This window comes from Ursus americanus, chromosome 9 (assembly GCF_024610735.1).
Source record: "Ursus americanus isolate L20-20 chromosome 9, mUrsAme1.1.p, whole genome shotgun sequence".
Classification (NCBI taxonomy): Eukaryota; Metazoa; Chordata; class Mammalia; order Carnivora; family Ursidae; genus Ursus; species Ursus americanus.
The window spans coordinates 73,444,464-73,454,691 of NC_142135.1; the positions used below are offsets into that span (position 1 = coordinate 73,444,464).

The window sequence follows — 10,228 nt, forward strand, 5'->3', positions numbered from 1 at the left end:
TGACCTTGATTCAAGACACAAGGCAAGAATGCCTGCTGGACTTGGCGCTTCACAGAAAAAAGAGGCTGGGTCTTGGGGTATTTTGGGCTGATTCCTTCAAAAAGGGATGAGTTACAGAAATGTATTTCTATTCCCGGTGATGGAGCCTGTGAAGTATAATTGGAAGAAAGGCATCCCAGCCTTGACATTCCCCTTTCTTAGGTGACCATAGGCTGACTGCTCAACCTCCCTCTTGTACCCCATCCTCCATCTATAAAATGAGGGTGTAGCTGTCCTATCATCCTCACTAGGATATTGTTGAAGAGCAAAGAGACCTAGTGCTGGTAAAAGTGCTATAGACAAGTAAGTTATTTGTATCTTGTGTTCATAACAAATATTCAGGGGAGGATGGTCCTTGAGCTTGCACGCATGGCATACTTCTTCCAGGATCTATTTAACAGGTGGACCTCTTCTTAACAACCCCTCCTTTTATACACTGACTGGTTGAAAGTTGAGAACTGCTTTCCACATTTGCTGAAGTTGTATTTCTTCCTTTCCTCTTTGGGGGTTGGGGTGATAGGAGACCTACTGATACACCTAATCAGATCTAATCGGGCCCATTAGGACTCAGCTCTGTGGAAAAGGTGGAAATAGGCAGAGGGAGCTGAAGTACAAACCGTAATACATAATTCTCCTGTTAGGACCATTTGATCAAATCTAAATTTTTTTTTGGTGAAAAAAATGTGTATTTTTTTCTGGACTCGGTTTCTCAATTAGATGATCCCAGTTTTGTTGGCAGCATCCAAAGCATCATAGTCAGGAGCCAGTTAGACATATGCCTTCTCTCCATCAGGCCTGATCAGGGTGTTAATCTTGGCCACCTCATAGAGCTTTTTCACAGCTTGTTTGATCTGGAGCTTGTTGGCCGTGACATCCACAATGAACACAAGTATATTGTTGTCTTCTGTTTTCTTTATGGCTGCCTTGGTGGTCAGGGGGAACTTGAAGATGGCATAGTGGTCAAGCTTGTTTCTCCTGGGCGCATTCTTTCAAGGATATTTGGGCTGGCTTCAGAGATGCAGTGTCTTGGGCTGTCGGAAGGTAAGTGATGTGTGGATCTTCTTTTGTCTATGACTGTGGATGCCTTTCAACAGCACTTTCTGGGCCTTCAAAGCCTTTGCTTTGGCTTCGGCTTTGGGAGGGGTAGGGCCTTCCTCTTCACCTTCAGTGCCATCTTTGTGAAAGGGATTTCTGATCAAACCTAATTTGGATGAACAAGACTTTAGTAACATTTTCTAAGTTATATTATGATCTTCTTAACTTAAAATGTCTCTTTTTTATGCATCTAGCACATTATGTATTTTTAAGATCCTCTGGGTTCCAATTCTTTAGATCTATAGCCTATCGCCTGATTCATTAAAGTGCTATCCTTTTTCCTCTCTGATTGTAAGCAAATAGAAATATGTATGCTATCTAAGTAAACACCGCATTCCCTTCACCAGCCTCAGTGAATACTTAGGTGGTATGCGTGACTGAATGTCAGCTGGAAACTTCGTCATGATATAGTAAAAAAATAATAAGTTATAATCCTTCCATATGACTCCTTTGAGTTCCATTTCCCCATCTGTGAAATGAGGATTTGGGATTAGATGATTCCATCCAGTTCAAAAATGGAGTAAACAATAGCCTTTCACTAGGGGATTTTCTCCCTCCTTCTGCCCCCACCCACCCTGTTCCTCCTTCTCCCCCAAGAGCTTAGTAAATAATCAACCATCCATAGGGGCAGTGAGGGGTCGGGGGGGGGGGGGCGGTTGGAGAAGTCCTCATGGATTCCTCAGGTCCACTCAACCCTTGCCCACCTCTCCAATATTCACCAATGGGAAAATCCAAGATTTTTCTGAGCAGGTTTGATTCACATCAGCAGCCATATGGGAATTGACTCATAAAATCTGTGCTAGGCTCTGGAATACAAAATAAGTGAGTGCCTGTCTTTTAAGGGTCTTTCCATCTCCATGGGGGAGAAAGCCAGAGAAACGGAACTGTAACATAATGAATTCAGGGCTCTGCAAGCATGTGCTCAGGTAGGGAGGAGCACAGAGGGGCACCTGTGAACCTATAGCCAGTCTAGAGGGTCTCACATCCTCAGACAGATCTCACAGTAATGTGGGTTCAGATTCGTGCAATTCCATGGCTAGCTTATACCAAATGGAGTAAACTGTGAAGTGTTGGAATTCTAAGGACTGTTGAGCTACTTTCTCAACCTTCTGATATAATCAGATTTCTTTCTATTGGAGGTGAGAGACCAGTGGCTGGAGATCCAGGTCTCCATTAACCTTCATACAATAGGGCTGATAAAGCCTCCTCTTCAAACAATGTCTTGGCAATCACTTTATCAGATGTAATTACATTTTCTAATCTTACAGTGACTTCCTTGCAGGTACTGAGGGACTCAGGTTAAGGATCTTCCCAAAGGTTATCTGTTTAGGTTCTGTCCAGTTTAAGGCTGCAGTTCTAAGTTTTATTAAGCATTGTCCCGCTCTACAGGTGGTGTCGCAGCAGAGCAATCCTCTAAACCCGGACAGATTGACCCCCAGTGCTAGGGGCCATCTAATCAACGTCTATCTCTGAACAATGTCATCAGTGCACCACCCATGCCCCTCCCTTCTGCTTGTGGAGACTGCAACTGATTCACCGCAAAGGCATTTGGTGAAATTCGGACTAAGGAGGTACCCTCACAGGTGGGGTCTGGATTATACACGAGGCTCATGGCTGCTAGACCCAGATATTTCACATACTAGGAAGCTGTCAGTGTAGATGATGTGATTAGAGACAAGAGGCATTAAAACTTACCTTGGTGTGTGACTGTGTTTAAAAAAAAAAAAAGACCAAAAAACCCACAACAGGTAGGTGAGTAGCCCAGTTTGGTTATATGCTTGGTCATCATCCAGCACTTCTTATTTCTGAGTTGATTAAAAAGAAGAGCTAGGGGTGAGAAGCAGAGGAGGAAATAACATTAAATACCTTAAAGTTACCCAATTCTTCCTTTTGATGAATTCCTTTCTTTTTGGGGAAATATTTTTCTGAGTAGTTTTGATGTTATCCAGCTCTGCCCATGTTGCTTGCTTAGTACTGACTTCATTCCAAGCCCCCTTACCCTCTTAGTAAACAATAAAGAGATGGCACTATCCACCGTAAGTATACCCACAAGGTGAAAAAGCTCATTCTTTCTCTTTTTAAGTAAGAATTTAGGATATTGGTTTAGTTCAATCCTACAAACTTGCAGGTCCATTCTTTGGGAATAACTGTGCAATACCTTCATCCCTAACACATTGATTCTTCTCCTTACACTATAAGTCCTCATGCTTTACCTCTGCAAGTTACACCCAAGTTCAGGGGGCAACTGTTCAGATGCAGAACAGCAAAGGTGTTCTGACAAAAACGATCTCCTATATTTTTGGTGCAAACTTGTCCTTTCAGAAGTGATACATGTTTCTGACATCCAATTAATTTAAGTACTGTAAGACAGAAATGGCAAGATGGGATAAATTAGCACCTGTTCTAATGTGATCAAGGAAGTCATGTCCGATGCAGTTTGGAAAGCTGGTGTCCTATGAAAACCTGAAAAGCTCATCACGGCTCTGCTGCCAAGCCAGCTCTGAGAATCTGAGTCACTGGACCGCACTGTAGCTTGAAATTTACCTTCTTTTTTTTTTAAGAGAGAGAGAGAGAGCACGAGCTGGGTGGGGGGGTGTGCAGAGGGAGAGGGAGAAGCAGACTCCCCACTGAGCAGGGAGCCCATCCTGGGGCTCAATCCCAGGATCCTGAGATCATGACTTGAATTGAAGGCAGACACTTAATGCACTGAGCCACCCAGAGCACCCCTGAAATTTACCTTTTAATGAGGGGACAGGACCTGTGATGTCACTTCTAGGTCTAAAATGCTAAAATGTTTTGAAGGTTGTACTGATCAAACACAGTCTGTAGTTACACGGGGACCTAAATTTGGACAGTGTGCCTTTTTTTCTTGTGCTATCTTTAACTTATGGGAACTGTTTAACCTATCTAAAGATAGTGGTGCTATTAATGACAAGATGAAGCCTGTCCACAAACAAACTAGATCTGGGGCCCCTGGATGGCACAGTCGGTTAAACATCTGAGTCTCAGTTTCTGCTCTGGTTGTGATCTCAGGGCCCTGGGATTGAGCCCCGAGTGGGGATCCCTGCTCAGAGCAGAGTCTGCTAAAGTTTCTTTCTCTCTCCCTCTGCCTCTGCCCCTCCCCACACCCACTCACTTTCTCTCTCTCTGAAATAAATAAATAAATCTTTAAAAAAAGAAAAAACTAAATCCTAACCACTTTTTTAAAGTTACATTTATTAAATCAACATTTACTACCAAGTGCCAGGTAAGCTCTTCACAAGGAATCACTGTGTTACACCTCACACCAACCTCTGGATATTATCATATCCATATTTGAAATGAGGAAATTGGAGCACAGAGAGGTTGGGAATGAGCTTAGGGTCACACGCTGGTAAATAGTAGAACTAGGATTGGAATTAATCCATGCCTCAAGTTCTTTGCTATTATTCATGGTATCTAAAATTCATAGCAGTTTGAATGGTGTCTCCTCTGTGAACACCAGGGATTGCATATAGCACTCAGTGTGTTATATGAGACTGGGGCTAGGACTAACCTAAAATTTTCCTTTATTGACATGAATTTGGGTTTTTGTTTAAATTTCCTTTATAGTCCTCCAAAGTAAAATCTGTAAGTTCTTGCCCAAATCAGAAGAAGACAATGTCAAAGATGCTTGTGAGGGGAGGGAAAGTATGAAATATAATTAGATTGTTGAAGGCAACAATCAGTTTCAAGCTGCTTTAATCCACTGAATCTGTATTTATTGTACAAGTAGAATGGGGAGATCAAAGCCAATCTGTGTTCCTACCTTTGGGGAATGATCATTGTGTTGGTCAGGTCCTGAAGATGTATTAACAACCACTGCCTGTCTCCACTCCTCCCACCCCCAACAGCACCTCAGACCTGGAGGCCTGAGCACTCTGCCTCTCTGTAATACTTGGGGGGAGGGGGGCGGTGAGGAACATTGAGTGTAAGTACACAAGCTGTACAAAGAATTCATAGAGGACACAGAAGTTCAGGAATGGAATGGCCTCCAGGGTCTCCAAAGTATCTCATTTCCAATCTTACTTTGTATTAGAGAACATGGTCTGGAATCACAGCCAGCCAGACTGAAAGACAAAGGCCATTTTCCATGAGGGAGGGCCTTTCTCCACCTAACGTCTTTCCTCTCATATTCTTATAAAATGATGACTTGCTGGCCCTCTTAAGTGCGGACTCTCCCTTGAATTTCCCGTTGGCTGCCTTACCCCACAGCTAACACTGAACTCTCTGATAGCCTCCTCTTGTAAGTAAGTGTAGACAAATTTCCAAAAGAAGTGGGTGGGAGAGGACATTCAGGCCAAGGGAGCAAAAGCCAGGAGAGAAGCCAACATGCAAGGAGCTGACAAACACTGAGCAGAGGTTCTCCAAATTGGCTGCCCATCAGAATCACCAGAAGAGCTTAGGGAGGATCCCATGCTCACGTTGCACCCCAGATTAATGAACAGGACTTCTGGGGTAAGGACACAAACATCTGTGATCTTGTGTGTGGCCACATTTCAGAACCGGTATCTTGGAGTGCAAAGAGTGAGCCCAAAGAAAGGCCAGGGATGAGCCTGAGGGCTGGTACTGGAAGGTAGATAGAGGAGGTAGTGAGGTAAATTTTCCGTTTTTTAATGATCAGAGGAACATGGTCAGATGCTGCTGGTGGTGAATAGGGAATGGCAAAACAACAGTGAAGCAAGAAAGACAGTGAAAAGGCTGCTGCCATACTGTCTGGCCAGGCCTAATTCCAGATACAGTAAGGCTCCAGAGCACAGAGAAGGTGGGGTTGAGATAGTAGAAGAAGTGATATGGGAAGAGTCAGGGAGTGGAGACAGCTACATGACCAAAGGGAATGAAAAATTAAGAGTGGCTCATGTCTATCACAAGCAGCCTCATTGGCTCCCGCTACTGTTTATAGGATGTGCTAGCTGGGACATGCAGACAAGAGCAGCTTTTGGGCCTCTGCACTGTGCTGTCATGCTGGCCACAGGAGTCACTTACTCCCCACAGGTGAGTAGACAGATTAGGAGAGTAGGAGTTACCATCTCCAGGCAAGTAGTGACCCACATCTACATCTTAGGGCCCTGAACAGGTTCCATCAGCCTCATGGATGACCATTCTTCTCCAGAATGACCATTCCAGAAGAATAACCATCTTCACCAAACCAAAAATTGGAACACATGAGCTTCCCATAAATTTGTATAGCCCTTCAAGTATAATCTCTGAGACATGATTTGGATACCAAAATATTGAAATTTCTAGGTCCTTTTTACTTTTATATGAAAATAAAGAAAGGGTATTTAAAACAGGAGTATCCCAGAAAATCCTGGAGGTGTAATCTCCATAATCACATATTGTATATATTACATACTTGATTGAAAATCCTGAAAGTGTTCACCAAAAATGAGGATATTAGCACAGAAAGAATAACAGGCTTTCATATTCTTCAAATAAAATCAGAAGTAATACTCAATGTGAAGCCACCCAACTTAATTCAGTTCTTCTCTGTACTACCTGTGCCATGTTATTTTTAGTTATTGATTCAACTTTACAAAGTGAAAATGAGCATAGGTTTTCTAAAGTCTTTCATAACTCAAACCTATGCAAAGTTGTTTTGAGAGAGGAAGGAGGAACCAAGATATAGAGTTTCCAGAAATGAGAAAATAAAAAGAAAATCCTTTTATTATTATGTCTACAGAAAAATAATAATTTGGATTATGAAATAAAGCTATGAGCAAGAGATCCAGCCCTAAGATTGCAAATTTAAGTATGTATTTAGCATTCAGTCCATTTGTAGATTTATTTCAGGGTACCAATAAGTTATAGTGTCAAATAAAGACTGCTGAATGGAGCACTTGGTCTCAGCCTGGTAGTGCCGTCGCACTTTCTAGGAGACCCCAGCAGCCCTCTTTTCTGGCCCTTAGAGGCCAGTTCTGTTTAATGATTCACTGGAATAAATAAATGGTTTTTCCACCCTGCTGCCCATTGGAATCACCTACAGAGATTTTTAAATATATCAATGCCCCTAGAAATTTCCAAAATTTTTAAATTGGACTCTGGTAAATGGGTCCTTGGCATCAATAGCTTTAAAAGCTCCCCAACTGATTCTAATGCTTCACCAGAGTTGAGAATTACTGGATGAGTGACATGATTTTTAGGTTTCTGGGGCACCCGGGTGGCTCAGTTGGTTGGGCATCTGACTCCTGATTTCGGTTCAAGTCGTGATCTCAGGGTCATGAAATAGAGCCCCACGTCAGGCTCCATGCTCAGCACAGAGTCTGCTTGTCCCTCCCTCTCTGCTCCTCCCCCTACTCATTCTCTCTTTGTCCAATAAATAAACAAAATCTTTAGGAAAAAAAAACAAAACAAAAAAAACAGCTTTCTGTTTCATGGGGCACTTCTCCCTCAGACTCTCATTCCAAAAAGAAAATCCAGGGGGCGCCTGGGTAGCGCAGTCGTTAAAGCATCTGCCTTCGGCTCAGGGCGTGATCCCGGCGTTCTGGGATCGAGTCCCACATCGGGCTCCTCTGCTGGGAGCCTGCTTCTTCCTCTCCCACTCCCCCTGCTTGTGTTCCCTCTCTCGCTGGCTGTCTCTATCTCTGTCAAATAAATAAAATCTTTAAAAAACAAAAAAAAAAAAAAAAAAAAAACAAAAAGAAAATCCAGAATAGCACAGCTTCCTTTTGTTTTCAGCTGTGAGATACACACATGCAAAGACACCGCACATAGAGGTCAAGACCAATATTTTATTTTATTTTATTTTATTTTTAAAGATTTTATTTATTTATTTGACAGAGAGAGACAGCCAGCGAGAGAGGGAACACAGCAGGGGGAGTGGGAGAGGAAGAAGCAGGCTCATAGCGGAAGAGCCTGACGTGGGGCTCGATCCCATAACGCCGGGATCACGCCCTGAGCCGAAGGCAGGTGCTTAACCGCTGTGCCACCCAGGCGCCCCGAGACCAATATTTTAAAAGGGGAAATGCTTTCAGACGTTAAATATGACCCTTAACATCATAATGGCTTGGTTTGTTTTAAGGAAAAATTCTAAATTACTTCTAAAAGGTGTCTTTCAGGTGCACTGTAAGGTCTTCAGGTGTGCAAAAGGAAAATGAAAACTGGACAGAGCCCTTGGCCAGGGACAAGCACTGTGCTGTGAGGCCACTCACGTGGGAAACTGGCTCTCCATGGTGGTGGCGGTCTTGCTACTAACCTTTATGCCAGTGGAGTGAGCAGTTTCTCTAAATACAATAGAACCTCTGCCACTTTGAAGATAAGCTCACACAGGCTGCTTAAAACAATAATTCTGTACTTTCTTTCCTGTTTCTAGATTTATTTTAAGTATTAGTATAAAATGTCAGAGCAGCTGATAGCAGCCAGATCAGTTTGTATAAAACTCGACTGCCTGTTTGTAGTATATTACAGCTATATTTGACACAGGAAAGCACTTAATCATGCATGCTATCAGCACACCACACCCAGCTTTGTGAGGACCCTTGGAGGCTATGAGATTTATCACTGTGAACTTGAACTGGATGGACAGGCCCTAATGGATAATGCAGGCTGCTTCTGAGAAGTTAGGGCTGAGAGTGTACCATCCACAACCCAACTGCCAAGAAAAAGGTCAGGAATGTAAAGCCACCTCCCAGGAAGGGCCTGAGTACATCCCACCTATGCACTTTTATCTCAAGCTGTTGAAATTTTGTGAGTGTGAATCTGATGACATTGTAAGAACCTCCTGATGCCCATTTTGCCTTCAAAACTGCTTTTTGTGAGGGCCCCTAACCACATTTTTCTCTTCACACCAACTGATAAGTGACACTGCTTATGTGAAAGAGGCTAGCACTTGCGGGGCATTTGCCACCCTGCTAGGGTCTGGGCTGCAGTCATTCCCTCCATTTTCTATATTGAGCTGACCAAGGGGTGACTGTCCATGGTCCAGAAGTCCTGGCCCTACATCCTTCCTTTTAAATGTGAAGAGTTTGGGCCATGTGAGCTGGTATTTGCATTTCACTAGAAGTCAAGAAATCTGGATTCCACTCTTGGTTTCAACATTCTGTAGTGAGTATGTGACCTTACCCAAATCATCTTTGATTTTTGTTTCCACCTCTGTAATGGGGGTGACTAGGGATGTACCCAATGAGGATGTACCCAGATGGGGATGCACATTTCAGAGGATTGGAATAGAATGAATAGGAAAGTATCATCATTTTTTCATTAAATATTAATATTATTACATATCTGTTTGGAATTACACTCTGTAAGTAGACTTATTGGTCACAGCTCCACTCTTCCAAGGCACTCACTAAACTTCTCTTAGCCTCACTTACTTCAATTGTAAAATAGCCGTAGTAAGATCCATAGATTTTTTTCTTTTTATTTTGGACATTTTCAAACCTTTGTTTTTAATTTTTTTAAAGATGTATTTGTTTATTTGAGAGAGAGAGAGAGCTTGCACACGCATACGGGGGGGGGGGGAGGCAGCGGGAGAAAGAAAACCCTCAAGCAGACTCCCCACTGAGCACCAAGCCCAATGCGGGGCTCAATCCCAGGACCCTGAGATCATGACCTGAGCCAAAATCAAGAGTCAGATGCTTAACCAACTGAGCCACTCAGGCACCCCTCAAACATATTTTTTAAAGTAGAGGCAATAGTAGAATGAACCATCATGTGTATCTTACCTGTCCCAAACATTTTTTTCCTGAATACCTTTACACCAAATCCCAGGCCGTTTTCACCCATCTCTGACTAATTAGGGTATACACTTTCTAATATCACCACCATGCCATTGTCCCACCTAGCAAAAATAACAATAATTCTTCATCCTCTGATATCTAGTCCATAGCTCATTTCCCTTATTGTCTCAAAAATGTATTTTTACAGTTGGTTTATTCACTTAGAAGGCCAAGAAGATCCAAATGTTGAATGTGGTTGCCATGTATCTTAAGCCACTTGTATTCTTTTTTTTTTCTTTTTTTAAAGATTTTATTTATTTTAGGGGCACCTGGGTGGCTCAATGAGTTAAATGTCTGTCTTCGGCTCTGGTCAAATCTATTTATTTCTTTTATTTATTTACCAGAGAGAGAGAGAGAAC

The 10,228-nt window shown here is 42.7% G+C and overlaps 1 pseudogene; it reads right to left on the bottom strand.

Annotated features, from left to right (window-relative positions):
* Nucleotides 1-703: 703 nt before the first annotated feature.
* On the bottom strand, nucleotides 704-9,876 carry LOC123786758 (large ribosomal subunit protein uL23 pseudogene; annotated as a pseudogene).
* Between the last annotated feature and the right edge of the window lie 352 nt (nucleotides 9,877-10,228).